This window comes from Anabrus simplex, chromosome 2, assembly GCF_040414725.1.
Source record: "Anabrus simplex isolate iqAnaSimp1 chromosome 2, ASM4041472v1, whole genome shotgun sequence".
Lineage (NCBI taxonomy): Eukaryota > Metazoa > Arthropoda > Insecta > Orthoptera > Tettigoniidae > Anabrus > Anabrus simplex.
Window position 1 is genome coordinate 308,132,328 of NC_090266.1, and position 15,894 is coordinate 308,148,221.

A 15,894-nucleotide genomic window follows, 5' to 3' on the forward strand; every position below is an offset into this window, starting at 1 on the left:
AATGATAAAAGTGATAATTTCTCAAAACCTCCTCATTTATAATGTTACGGGATGTGTTGGACGTTGTAGTTACTAAAATAATTGATAAATAATCGTAAATATTGTAAAATGTGATATAGTGCTTGTCACGGGCTTGGGAAATGTTCATAATGTATATATAGCTCTCGTTATTTTACTTATGATAATGAAAATAAGCATTAATAGAGAGACTTAAGATAATAGTTCACTCCAATGAGCCCCTTTCTTCTTACACATGTAAGTAGTCAGAAAATATGTTAATTTTCTTTTTGCCTTAATGCATGTTAAAATTACATAATGAAGATAAGTTACAAATTTGTAATGAATATACCGAGATTTATGAATTTGTGGACTTCAAAATAAGTAAATAAAAGGTTCTACGAGGTTTTGAAGTTTAAAATGCTTCTTCTGAAAAGTTAGTAAAATGATGATGAGCGTCTTCTTTCCCTATACCCTTCAAATGTGTTTGAATGTGTCATATTAATCTCATCATATTTACCCGATATTACGAGTAATCGTTGTCTCTTGATGGTAAAAATAATTAATTATTCCCAGATGTCGACAACCGACAAATGCCCATGTAATGTACTCTAGGAATTAATCTGTACTTTGTTAAGAACACCTCATTTCGTTAGATGATGTTCTAAATGAAATAGCATATCTTAGGAGTGTGCAATAAAATCTTCCATTTATAATTATCAGGGTATAACGGGTGCACATACAAAGCAAAATGTAGTTCATTCGAATACTTTTCAATCGCTGGCGACTAGTGCACTACTGGGACACCACTGCAAGCCTCCTATGTAGGACAATGCAAAGACGATGCACAAGTGGAACAAGAGGAATTTTTCGTGTTCCTAAATAATTATTAAGGGGCTCGTGAAATATTTTGCTACGTTTTTCCGTGGGACTTTTCATAACGCAGATATTCACACCCAGTTCGTTTTTCTAATGGAACTAGGCCTATAGCAATGACAAACTGTAACTCAAACTGCCTAGATAGCCTGCCGTGTTTAAGTAAGGCTTCGAGTTTTGTATATATTTTAAACGTTCCTTAAATAAACTTTAAAACGTTTCTGCATATCCCAAACCATTTTTGCTTGTGTAAAGATTAAACAGAAATATTTTATGTTCCAGGTGTTCATTAATTTTCAGATTTAACATTCGGCATTAAGACAAATACTTCATTTAGTTTGAGAGTCATATTTTTCAGATACGTCCTTCTAAGTTTGACATTAACATGTTCATTTAATTTCAAAGTGTGTGTGTACTTTTACCTTTACTTTCAATGAACTTGTAATTCATTTTGTTATTTTTAAATAAACCAGTCCATATTGAAAAATTATGTAAAATGATGGTAAAGATGAACAGTTCATTTATATTTATCAAACTTACAAATGTTATTAGTGATTATACATAGAGTACTAACCACCTATTATGTAGCATATAACTGCTATTCAATTACATTTGCCGTAACTTATATATTCACAGCGTTATTCACCTAAGACGTTACACCAAAATGTCTTCTAACCCGTTGAAGATATCGATATTCTGTTTTCGTATTATTAAATAGTTATTAAGTGGCTTGTGAAATATTGTGCTGCGTTTTATCCGTGGGATAACTCATAACATATATATTCACATCAACTTCGTTTTTTAATGGAACTACAGTTATTTCTGACACTAGAAGGGGAATTCGTATTAGTACACCCCCAGACTTGAAATAAATTCATACATCGGACTATTATTTTTCGAAATATCAAGAATATTTAACTTGTGGTACTGTACTAGTGTCTTTCCGTCTCAGATGGCATTCGCTGGTACAAGCCAAACAACTGGTACCCTACAGCACGTACACGCACGCACAGAAATGGTGTCCCCGACATAAACAATCAACACTGCCCCATTCCAGTATTAAAAGGAGGGAAGGGAGTGAAGGAGTAGTGTTGGAAGGCCACTCCAGTACCGAAAAGGAGGCGAAGGGAGTGAACCGGTAGTGCTGAAAGCACAGTGCTATACATCTCCTTTTTTTTTTTTGCTAGTTGCTTTACGTCGCACCGACACAGATAGGTCTTATGGCGACGATGGAACAGGGAAGGGCTAGGAGTGGAAAGGAAGCGGCCGTGGCCTTAGTTAAGGTACAGTCCCAGCATTTGCCTGGTGTGAAAATGGGGAAACCACGGAAAACCATTTTCAGGGCTGCCGACAGTACCACTGTACCCATTTCAATCAAAACAATCTTGTAACGGACTGTCTACCTGCAGCAATGCGTTAAGCGAGGAGGTGGGGGATCCCGTGCTTTGTTTATATCGGGATACCATTTCTTTGCATGCGTGTATAAGCATGTATAGTAAATACAATGTGATGTATGCCTTGATTTTCCAACGTGGCAGGTGAACTCAAGACGGGATAAGGAGATTTCTGTCTTTACAAGAAATAAAATAATGTTTTGGTAGGTGTCATCGTAGCATGTGTTGCAGTATGGAAGGGAACTCTTCGGTCTGTGGCATCATCCGTCGAGAAGAGACTGCAAATGTTCTTTGCCGATGATGGTCAAAATTCGAGCACATAATAAAATAGAAACGTTAATGTGAGGTTCGCCAATTAAGGAGCTCTTTTTCAAACCTCTCGTAATTCAGTTTTATCCGTTGTACCTTTATTTTCTCCTGATCCATACAGAATTCTCCCAGTTAGATCATTTCGCTGGAGAAAATATTTTAAACAATGAGTACCCATTGTCTATGTGATAATAACGATTGACGGCGAGCAGTGAATCAGCATAGGGGCCTTATCGCGTAGAGAAACAAATATCCGACAATATCTTAAATGAAAAATTCCCATTAGCGTCATTATAATATTAAACAGATGATACTGTAATATGCTTTTGCTCTTCTAAGAGGTGCTGTTCAGTATTGCTGTGTTGTATTCATATTTCTCACATGTACTGTATTCTCAAAAAAGAGGCAATAAAGCTTTACTATAGTTACGTTTTTCTTTTGTAACCAACTATTACGTTATTCCTCTTTAAAATATAAATCCCCTTCTTTAGCTCGCCTGTCACATTCCAAACCCAAGGGCTACATAGCATTGTATTAGCGAGACTTGCTTGTACATATTGGAGAGCAGAGGTTCTTAAACTTCTAGAAGATTATACCAATCACTCCTACTATCTGCTCAATGTACCCCCAGAAAAACTCCCAAAATGATAACTTCAAAAATATGAGCATTTCCCTCATATTTAAGGCAAGGTTTAATTGCTTGAAAACCGTTCTTTTAAATACACATCATGAATAAGACAAGATCGTGTAATGAAATACAATTTTATAACAAATCGCAAGAAATTTAAAACGTTGTACCTGCGTTAACTATTATGCTACTAATAATAACAATGATGTGTGGCCTCCGGAGAGGCCTGGTGCAGGTCTTTTGATATGACGCCCGTAGACAATCTGCGCGTCGTGATGAGGATGAAATGACGATGAAGACGGTGCATGCACCCAGTCTCCATGCCAGGGGAATTAACCATTTATGGTTAAAATTCCCGACCCTGCCGGGAATCTGTGACCAAAGACCAGCACGCTAATGTTTAGCCATGGAGCCGGGTAACTATTATGCTATGATGCAGTAACAAAAGAACACAACATTCCCTGTTTGTATGAAATTTCCACTAAACATTATACGGCATGTTAGACTCAATATAAAAATAATAACTAACAATGAGTTACTTTTAATCTTAATTCTAGAATTCAGAGAACATGAATCATCAACATTTCAATGGGACGGGTGTGTCTTCATGGTGTAAGTCAGTTTTCTGATTGGAGTGAGGTACTCTAGTTTAAACTTTCAAGCGACGTATTGAACCTTTGAACTTAACGTTCCACCGTTGGTCCTCCGCCTCGGCTACTTCGGTAGAGCAATGTCGTCTCTCGGATCTTGGGGTCGAGTTTCTTGTCAGTCACTTCATTGACCAATCGATAGGGTTCAGAGGAGAATATAACTACTTCAAATGAGGAGCAAAAATGTGCTTTCCAAAAATGTTATTCAATGTAATCACGATAATTAGTTTTACTAAATAGGCAAGAAAACTCTGTTAAATTTGTCACAATATGTTATAACGCAGTCACAATGCATAACGTGGGTGATAAGATATATTGAATTCGTTTATATCATTGTGTTCCAAAGAATGAAAACGCAATGTAAGATTCGTGGACAGCAAAAACCAGAAAAAACTTGAAAATCGGGCAACATTGAACCAAACGATAACTGAGAGTTAATCCACACGACCCGTGGAAAATCTGACTTTCAACAAGTAGAATTCCATATTTACATTTAATTAAGGTTATCCACCAGTCGACTACCCCATCGGATATTGGAACATCCCACGAATGGATTCTTAATCGAACTAAATCGACTATCAGTTGCTTTGGATAGGTTGCGAAGTATTACTTGAATGTATGGTGTTTATTACAAGTTAACAGCAATTATCACAGTGAAAGATAAAATTTCACCATGTATTGTCATCTCGTGACACCCTTAAGTTACAGAGGAATCCCGATGCGGAAACATGCATCATCACAAACAGATGTTCAGAAGGAACCAACAACACTCGCTCCGAGGGGATCTTACGTTCCATCGTTCTGAAGGAACAAAACTGCGAAATGCAGGAAAACTTTCCTACATTCTGCTCTTAGAAGAAACGCCAAACACTGAAGTTAGAGAAAAGTGATAAATCACTTGAAAATGAACTTACTAAACCAACTTTCAGGTTATGAAACAGTTACGTCGTTAAATTCGTTAAAATATAAGTCCACAATATAAAACGAACAGCATGAGATCTTTCCAATTCTCTATGACCAAGACTACAATTACAGATCTGTCTACCTAAAATTGTCCCCTTAAACCAAGCCACAAGAAGTCAGTAGATCAACGCCTTACCTAAATGATGTGAATAATGTAAAATGAAAATAAAATATAATAATATCTGACGAATCGAAACCGCATTCGTAGTGTAAATCCTACAAAAATAAAATTAACTAATTGTCAACACACGGCACTAGCATAACATACCGTACAACCGAACAATAAATCTTAAAGTAAAGAAAAATAACAGATAGAAACGAAAGTTCATCAAACATGAACGCACGCGGCTAAGTAGTAGGGATCAGTCTCCATTAGCCAGGTTTCTACGAGGGAACACCCTTACATTCATGCTGCTACTGATGCAACGCTATTACGGGAGCACCCTCCAGCTAGTAAAAAAAATGAAATGGCGTATGGCTTTTAGTGCCGGGAGATCCCAGGACGGGTTCGGCTCGCCAGGTGCAGGTCTTTTGATTTGACTCCCGTAGTCGACCTTCGCGTCGTGATGAGGATGAAGTGATGATGAAGACAACACATACACCCAGCCCCCGTGCTAAGGAAATTAACCAGTGATTGTTAAAATTCCTGACCATGCCGGGAATCGAACCCGGGACGCCTGTGACCAAAGGCCAGCACTTTAACCATTTAGCCATGGAGCCGGACCTCCGGCTAGTAAGGATTATGCCGAAACATGGACTAAATAGCACCTGCTAATATCTTCCACATTCGTATCCACTACTGCAAACACAGACAGCGTCCTAATCTTGTCGTTGAGTCAACGTTGCAGTGTCTACTCCTCCTTAACGATAATTATAACACACGCGGCATCCTAAATCTATCGTTGATCCCACGTTATTTTATCTACACATCACTCGTACTACCAGGTGAAGTCGAAACTTTAACACAATGTCCGAATATTTAAATCTGGTCCTCGTTGAAACTCTTACACATGAAGTTAAATTCGCTACAGAAATGAACTCGAATCTGGAAATATTACTGTGTCAATTTCCTGCGATAAAGCGTGAATTTGAATAGTTTAATCCATTCCTCATTACATTTTAAACACATGCGGTGTTCGCTAAATAAAAAACTGAAGTCTCGTTTGATATTACGTAATATTAATGAAAACAATAATCACAACCATCACGATATTCACGGCATAACTCGTGTGTGAGGCTCCAACTGACCTGCAATGTCAACACTCCAAACATGTATCATCGTGAACTATCCAGTGAAATAACTTCTCATCAACATACGCAGGCTACACTCTCAATCTAATAAAATTCATTCTCTCACCTGCAATGTTTCCAGTCCGCGATGTTTTTGTCTCATAAAAATACAGAACAGAATTCAATTTACAATAATTAAGTATTATCTTGACGGTATGTCAGAATGTACTTTGTTCGTGAGGTCGGTTATCACAAAATGCACTTCGTTGGTATCAAAGAGAATCGTCACTTAGATTTAAATGCCGTTACCTAAGGACTTACATAAAATAATAATCATGGGAGAACATCAACTTGTACTTAAAATAGGCATTACAACGCACTCACTTGGATCTGACAATCCTTAAATTTTTCAATCGTTCTGCATCGCTGCAGGACATCGCTCTTCTTATACAGCTCGTCTCAGAAATATTACACATTAACTTATACACCATGCAGTGGCGGCTCGTTTGGGAGGCGCTAAGGCGCGCGCCCCCCACGGGGTTCCATTAAATTCGGGAATTTTAATCTTAAATGTTAACAATGGAAATATTTTACTGTAAGATTATTATCAAGGGCGCGAGTTGTACTGTGCTGCGGCGCGATGCGCTGCTGGCCCTGCGCAGGAGGGCGCTCTCTCATAGCGGACCAAATACTTCCGAGTCTCGCTTGACTGGCCTTGAGGGAGCCAATCAGAGGCGCAGTAGAGATGTGCTGTTCTACGGAGATTCCGGCGCGATTCTGCCGCGGCCCATCGTTGCAGCCAACCTACCCGAAACATTGGTGATCTGATTTCTATTTAACAGGGGTCAGTTTATGCCATTTCTCTCCTAAAACTAGGAACTATTTTACTGAGGCACTTGCCTGAGTTAAATGTGCCGGTATACATTTAAAATAGTCTTGTAATTTTTAGGATTATTAACTAACGAAACGAGTAACGACTGTAACTACTGGCTCCTCGCACTTGACTCATGTTGGCCATACTCACTCGAGAGCGCGATGTTTAACTTTGTGTTGGTGAATGACCGTGATGTGACTGTGACAAGGTGAAATTAGGAGAAAGGTTGTGATTTATATGTAGGCGTAGTGTTATGTATGCACTTCGTACAGTATGATTACCGTCGAACATATTAAAGAACTAACGTTTTCTTCTCTTTCTACCGAGAAGAAAGTCGAACTGAAGGAGTGTTTTAGGCCGACACCACACTTCTTGTTGAAAAAACCGGAGACAAAGAAAAATGAAAATAGGGCTTTCCAAAGACAAATTAGTTCTCCTGACGTATATAACAAGAACTCGCGGATATGTGGAAGTGATATCTCAGAAACCTTTTACTGCTTTCCTTGCCCGCTATTCTCCCGTTCTAGGAAAGGAGATAAATGGATCACCACAGGGGTGATATCAATAGTACCATGGACTTGTGAAATGCTTGGTGAAGTCAATGTCGTGTCTTGTGTAAGTGATCACTACAATGAAACTATTCGTAAACATAACTCGATGGTGGACAAGAACAGGCAAATATTATTATTATTATTATTATTATTATTATTATTATTATTATTATTATTATGTTCAGTCTTCAGCCCTAAGGCTGGTTGGATCCTCAACAGCTCTGCCATCAGCTGTCATAGATGGCCTAGGCATCACTGAAGAGGCATACTAGGGAAATGACGAGTGAGGTAGTTTCCCGTTGCTTTCCTCACTGAGCCAGAAGTTGCTGTTACATATCAGTCTGCGAAGCCCACTGAAATGCACGCACCAACCGACCCTATGAGCAACATTTTCACACCATTCATAGCAGGGACTGGCTGCAGAAGGAATGGAATTACTAGCATCGCTCATACCTCAGTCACTTTCATATTGTCAAAGCCAAGGATAAGACAGAGACAGATCAATAAAAGTAACAAAATTGCTCTAGCCCATACCAGAAGACATAGTGCACTGTAAACACTAGGTCCTGCCAGTAAAGGCATATAACAATAATAATAATAATAATAATAATAACAATAATAATAATAATAATAATAATCATCATCATAATCAAAACAATTGCGTATGCATTGCACCGTATAGTGTTCGAATTGTGTATCTTGATAACATGTTTTGAAGAACTTGAGATATTTGTGGAATTATGAAACTAAGGTGCGCCCCCCACTGCTGATATCCACGAGCCGCCACTGACACCATGTCACAAAAATTCCTCTCCATCGAACTACAGGACCTCTAATTCACCGCGTCCTGCTTATTCTACATCACTCATAAAATACAGGCTTACTCTGCCTTTAACTTCTTCCTAATTATTCTCATAATATTTCATTTCCATTACAATCCACTTTCTTCTTGCTTGAAACTTTTAAATACAAGTGATCCCATAACCAAACAACTTTATAATGATCTCAAAATTAACTTTTCGAAATTTTTCCGGACCTCAGGAGCAAAATAGCATACCATAATTTTCTATATCAAAAATACACGGTGACAAAAAATTTAAATTTTCCACAATGCCAAACTCTATCATACTTTACTGGATTTCGATATAAATTGCAAATCTCGCTTACCTAACTTCTGAACGCATTATTATTATCATCTCAATTTAATCCTGACGAGAATAATATTATTATTATTATTATTATTATTATTATTATTATTATTATTATTATTATTATTATTATTATTATTATTATTATTATTATTATTAATGGATACGTGGTTATTTGACTTTATCACATTTATAATGGTTATTTTATCGCTATCATTATTATAACTTTTACCGACCCGAACATTATTTCATTGATTTTCATTGTAATATTTAACTTCACTTTTTTTAAAGAAATTTAAACACAGTTTAACGTCTCGCGCGCTGACATAAATAACATACAATTTGCTTCTACGATGGAATAACTACAAGACACATCATCATCGCAACATACTTAATTCTATACACGCCACGTATACCACGCGGTGTTATGATTTATTCATTAATTTGAGGGGACAAGCATTTACATCTCTAACTACAAAAACATAGTATTTGAATTAGACAGACCTGTAATTGTGCCACTTGAAGTGGCGTTATCTTGGCTACATCTTGCACGCCAGCAACCTCGGAATTTAGCCCCTCATAATGGTAGCAGGTATCCTTCACTTAAATATTACCTTATCAATACGCTGATTCTGCACTCGTCTTGAAGCAACACACATTAATTTTCCTGAAATAATTACCTTAACGAGATTTTTTTAGATACATACTACACAAAAATTAAAACACACAGCCTCGTGTCGAGTATTTAACGGATGCATTTTGTGGAAAATTCCCACCTCCTCTTCACCAGCTGTTCCACAGATGTGAAGGACAGTCCTTACTTACAGATAATCAAAATAACCTCGTCTACAATAATTCAAAAGAACTTGACTACTGTCTTCCTACAAATATTAACTTATCATATTCCCACCTACCAGGATGGATGTCGTAAATACAATGTTTCAATATCTAAGTCGTCTTCACTCCTCATTACCACTTTGTAAAATTTTTATCTCTCAAGCCAACTGGCACACACTTTAATTTTAGAAGTCCTCTTCTCGATATCACTCGACCTAGGTTCACCTCTCGGACAACTGAATAATGACTGACTGTCTTGCTTGTAGAGGGTGTATTTATGAATTCACTAGAGACGCGTTACGTTGCATTATCTACTAGTGTGCAATCAGTCCATCTGATGACCGCTGGACCGATTTCTTTGAGACTAACCCCAGAGATTCCGCCTATTTTTCCCGTCACGATGGTATTGTTCGCGGGTTTTTCCTGCTTCTTTAACGGGCGTAATTAATTAATTTCATGTACGAAGGTTCCCGCGCATTTTGACCTATGTCCTTGACATGTGTATTCCACTCCGCCAGGATGGACGCTAACTTCTCTCCGAGCATAATTAAATAAATTTCTACCCTGTGAAATTAGCTTCATCAAATGTTTCCCAAAATTGTTAATTAATTATTTCTTCGCTAATGACTGTCGAAATCTATCACAATAACGGTTATTATCCAGAATGTCATTATTAATTTCCCTAGATCTTCCGACATGTTCCGACCTCGTTCGATGTTTTGGGGAATCGCCTCACGCTGTGAGTTGACACGCCACGGAACACGAGGTGACTTTGCAATAAAAATATGGTTTGCATGTTTTTTTTCTCCATCTTGTAGTTGGCATTTCAGCAATGTAGAATTATGGGCTCAGTATGGTTCCAAATTTAGCTTACCGTACTTATTTCTTAGTTACACCATGGAATAAAACCCGCTCTTGCATAGATACGATACTGAAAAACGGATTATAAACTTCGTGGCACAGTCAGCGATATGATGAATTTTTAAAGTAAATTTATTTAACTTTCGCCGAATTTCCTTCTATATTTTAAAGTTTCGTCTTTCTCTTGGAGGATGCTCGCGTACCCCATTAAAAGCCTCAGGCGTAGCCCTAGGGGTACGTGAACTACAGTTTGAGGAGAGTACCGGTTGTTTGAATGGGTTCAGAACAAGGAAACACCTTGCGCCAGCAGATGCTGTCTGTTGCTCTCTGAGATACTAGAACCGCAAGTTGAAGAATTGTTGATATTTAAATGAAATCGCACAATCTATGAATTAATTTCATGTCTGAAGTCGGAATAGAATAGTGTCAGAGAGTACTACAGTTCTATTTTTAAAACGTAGCACATTGTTTTGCCGGTCCCTTTTAATACCATTTGATAATACGAAAACAGAATGTCGGTGTCTTCAACGGATTAGAAGTTACTTCGGTTGAATATGTTAGGCGAACAACCCTGTGCCTAGGCCTATATATTGCCAGATCTTTGAGCACAACTTTGCTCGCAGAGGACACAGAATGTGGGGAAATAGAAAACGTTATTGGTTTTATGTCCCAGGAACTAACTTTATGGTTTTCAGAGACGTCGATTTGCCGGAATTTTGTCCCACAGTGGTTCTTTAACGTGCTGGTAAATCTACCGACACGTATTTGAGTACCTTCAAATTCCACCATACTGGGCCGGGATCGAACCCATCAACTTGAGCTCAGAAGGCCAGCGCACTACCGCCTGAGCTACCCATCCCAGAATATGAAAGATCAACACTCTCGTTTCTGATGAGGTCGGCCAAATGTGTTCACATTCTTTCCGGCGTGGTTTAGACAGTTGAGTGTGATTGAAGTAAAATGGTTGTTTGTTCTGTTTTCAAACAGAATGAATAGAGTGAAAAGTAGGTGAACACTAGAGCATTCAAAAGCATCCTTCATATCTTAAATTAGGAAAGTTTCGTAGGATGTATTCTGATGTCACTCCACATGAGTTTTCGCTAAGTATTAGTTTACTTCAAACAGTTTTGAGCACAGAGAACCTATTTAGAGAGATCTGTCCTAAAAGAATGGAGAACTGATGACGTTAGGATCTGCTTTGAAAAAAATGTTCCTCGTAAATTCCTTACAGGCTGTCTTAATGAGTTCAAATTTCTTGAACAATTAAGGTTTTTTGGAGTTTTTTATCGTATGAAACATGTGAAGATCATAAATTAACGGGCATTTGTTAAGAGATCATCTTGCCCTTTCTTCATGTAAAAAATCAAGAAATATATATTTCAGCATCGTCTGTGATGGTGGCTATATGAAATTTTACGCTGTTGTTGTTCTACAACTGTGATATATCGGGGCAAAATCACTGAGTGTCCAGCACGCGACTTCTCCACAATTGCAGGCTGGCTTTCACGTGACGTCAAATGCGTAATCGATGAACCTCGTCCCAGGAAATCCCTGAGTACATACGTACCCTGTATGAATGAATGGTAATGTTTCAACGGTCCACAGCCTGCCGTCGAAATATATTCTCTGCTTTTGAAAGTAAGCTTTATGATTTTCTTGTTGTTACCTTTGATGGATTTTTATTTTTTATTTTTTACATGTATCCATGATACAGAAGGGAAAATATAAAATGTCTCATTCTCTTAGCGGCCTTCGTACGACTGTTCCTGAATATGGCCAAAGTCTGTGAATGCTTGGAAGAGCCTCGAGTGTGCTGCAAGAGGACTTCGGGGCGGAGAAAGGAAAGCAAGGGGAAACCACCTTGGCTAGTTTCATATGATTGTTCCTTCATTTCTTGCGTTCTCTCTATTGGCTCATAATCTACGATGATGCTCTCTTGAGGATCTACCTAGGGTTCACGCTGATGTCTACAAACACCGGCTATGTAGCATCCTCTTCTCAAGTTTGGGAGATCTAATCCCGGTAGTCATATTATATTACTAGGGTTTAGTAAATGCGAAAGATCAAAATCAGTATATTTATGGGCACTTGTAAGTACCATTTTTCAGGAGTGGACTTGATACCTGGATGATATCGCCGATATTTCCTCATCAAGACGACCATCGCTAGAATTTTAGTTAATGCAAGTAAAATTTTCGAAATGGAAATCCTGTCCCAGAGGCTCAGATTTCACGTAGAACTGTAAGCGCCTTAGTTTAGTCATATACGGCTTTAATAACAGACTTGCTTTTCGTCACTTTTAAGAACAATATTATGGCACTGGAATACAAGTGCAAATACAGAAACTCAAATTTCGCTGCAATGAATTTATAGGCATATAAGCGCAATTTTAATTTGTAATCAAAAACTATCCAATATGAGTCCCTCGCGAATCATTGGAAGGATTGCTTCGAAAACTGATATGAAGCGACGCAATTCGATGTACTAGAAGTGAATGGAATTTGAATTAGGTTAATCAGTAGAGAATGCGATTTGTTATACTGAAACTATTAGGATTATTGAACATCGCCTCACAAAACACATATAAATATAATTTCGTGTGGCTATTTCTAGCCGAGTGCAGCCCTTGTAAGGCAGACCCTCTGATGAGGGTGGGCGGCATCTGCCATGTATAGGTAACTGCGTGTTATTGTGGTGGAGGATAGTGTTATGTGTGGTGTGTGAGTTGCAGGGATGTTGGGGACAGCACAAACACCCAGCCCCCGGGCCACTGGAATTAACCAATGAAGATTAAAATCCTCGACTCGGCCGGGAATCGAACCCGGGACCCTCTGAAGCGAAGGATCTTACTCTGCCGCTCTTCCCATATCCTGGCATAGTCGCAGGGTGATTTGTGTCAAATCAGTTTTTCGGTTGGATACCCATCTTGACGCCAGCCATAAATAGAAGGATGTATTCACTGCTACGTGTTTCGCTGACGGTTAGTATCGCGGTGACTTGTGTGTAAATGAAGAGGTGTTTATTACCGGACGAGTTGGCCTAGCGGTTAGGGCCGAGAGATAGTTGGTTCGAACCTCACTATCGGCAGCCCTGAAGATGGTTTTCTGCGGTTTCCCATTTTCACACCAGGCAAATGTTTGGGCTGTACCTTAATTAAGGCCACGGTCGCTACCTTCCCACTCCTAGGCCTTTCCTATCCCATTGTCGCCATAAGACCTCTCTGTGTCGGTGCGACGTAAGGCCAATTGTTAAAAAAGGGTATGTATTAAGATAAACACAAACCACCAGTCCTCGAACTATAACAATTAACCACTTACGGCTATAATCCACGACCTGGCTGGGAATCGGGCAGACGGCAGTCTGAACGAAAATAAATGTTCTCTCCACTGACCATTCAGCTATGGAGTTGGACATAACACTTTATTAACAGAAGTGAATCACGATGTTAATAATAATAATAATAATAATAATAATAATAATAATAATAATAATATTATGCACCACATACTGTACATATTTACAAAACACATGAGGAGAAAGAAAACATGAATAATGAACTATAAATGTATTTGTGAAGACTGCCAATAAAAGAAGGAATACAGAAAACTAGGAATATTTAACCTATGAGACATCATTAATATATCTATTAATCCCACTGTCGGCAACCCTGAAGATGGTTTTCCGTGGTTTCCAATTTTCACACACCACAAATGCTGGGGCTGTACCTCAATTAAGGCCACAGCCGCCACTTCTTTCCTATCCAATCGTCGCCATAAAACCCATCTATGTCGGTGCGAAGTAAAACAACTTGTAAAAAATATATATATCTATGAATTTCATCAGTTGACGAGAGGAATAGATCCACCATCCCGATAATTTCATCACAGTACAAGTTGTCTTCAGCAAGTATGAGATGATACACCCTATGCTCTTTGACATCACGGTAGAGGCAAACATGAGACAATCACAGTTTGCGTTGTTTTCAGCAAATATGGGATGGTATGCCTTGTACTCATCAGTTATCTCATTAGCAGCACGCCTGTCCCATTTGAGTGTCTTAGGGCAGTTCTACAGTAAAGCTACTGCCTTGCTTATTTTGAAAAACTGCAAACGGATCTTGGCGACTCAGCAGCTATCTTAGTCGTGAGACGTCGCCATCATGAACCCGAGCTACCGCGATGAGTTACGTCTCCCGTTGCCCTAAATCAAATACAGTCGAGACAATACGCGACACTTCCGGATTTAGCCTTGTAAAAATGGGAGACAAGTCGCAAGTGGCGCTCCTAATGGCTTGACCTGAAAATTCGCTCTAAATTCAAATATCAATCGAAATGTATATACGGAAATGGATAAATAAATTACGTCTAGAAAGAAAGTGTTACTAAGATATTAACTTCAAAGTTGCTAAAGCAATTCTGGATAAATGAATGAAGAATTATTTAACAGGTTATTATTTAAAGACTGAAATTAGACATATAATCAAGATGTGAAATGGACTGCTGGGAAAGGGCTTGATCTTTCATTTATGCATTACTTTTTTTAGCTTTAGAATTCTTGCCTGACCGTTCACGGCTAGTTTTTCTTTTTTTCTCATTTAAAAGCATTGTAACATCATATTGAAACACTTGTCAACAAAAATACCGGCACATTCCTTACACACATGATTAAATGAATTTGCATTTAAGAGCTGGACAATTTTCCTTTTAACTTGAAGCCTACTAACAGAAAGAAAATCTATAAATTTAGCCTCAAATACATTCAAACTTTCCCTATAAGCAATACTTGCCATAATGCCATTATATTAGGGTAAAGCAAATTTGCATTATCATATTGTTTCAACAAAATATGTACATTTCTTAAATCGCCCATATTTTCTTCAGTGCTTGACAACGCATTATGGCATTCCAAATGGGGTAACTTGGAACACAACCAGCCACACTCATATGCATATGTATTTTCCTGAATTAAATCAAACCCACAGATCACACCTGCAAGAACACATCGGTATTGAAGGTTAAATGCTGCACTATACAATAAAATATGCGTATTATATTTTAAGCCAGTTAAAATATGGTTCGAGCAGTTCAGAAGATTATGAAGTACTATGAAAAACTCTTTGTCACTGGAATATATATATGCAAACACAATATTACTTACATTTTCTTGTCACGAAGGAAACGGAAGAAAGACCGCGCATTCTTCTCCACTTCATACTTACTGCAGCCAAACACAACACATACCTTTCCCCTCATGTTGAGAGGAGGTATCAAGGAATGACACACACTACTATTTAATTATGTCAACTCACTGAAAACGCGTAAATAACACCAAAAACTTCACACACAAATACACGTGCACTTGTGACAGAATCAGTAGTTCTCAGGTCAATCCGCTAGAAAGAGTTCTAATAGCTGTCCCTCGATATCTCGCTGAGTGTCGCGTATTGTCTCTACTGTATTTGCCTAAGCTGTTCTCTCTATCGCCAGCCAGACGGAACTCTCGCCTTGACGTTGCGAAGAGCAGTCGTCCCAAGTCCTGCTCATGATGGACCATCTCCGGTTGTGTGATGAGACTGC

At 38.4% G+C, this 15,894-nt stretch overlaps 1 protein-coding gene across 1 annotated transcript in view; it reads left to right on the forward strand.

Annotated features, from left to right (window-relative positions):
• GABA-B-R2 (gamma-aminobutyric acid type B receptor subunit 2) overlaps window positions 1–15,894 on the forward strand; it is an 853,882-nt gene that overhangs the window by 671,360 nt on the left and 166,628 nt on the right. The gene's annotated exons all lie outside the window — the stretch shown is intronic.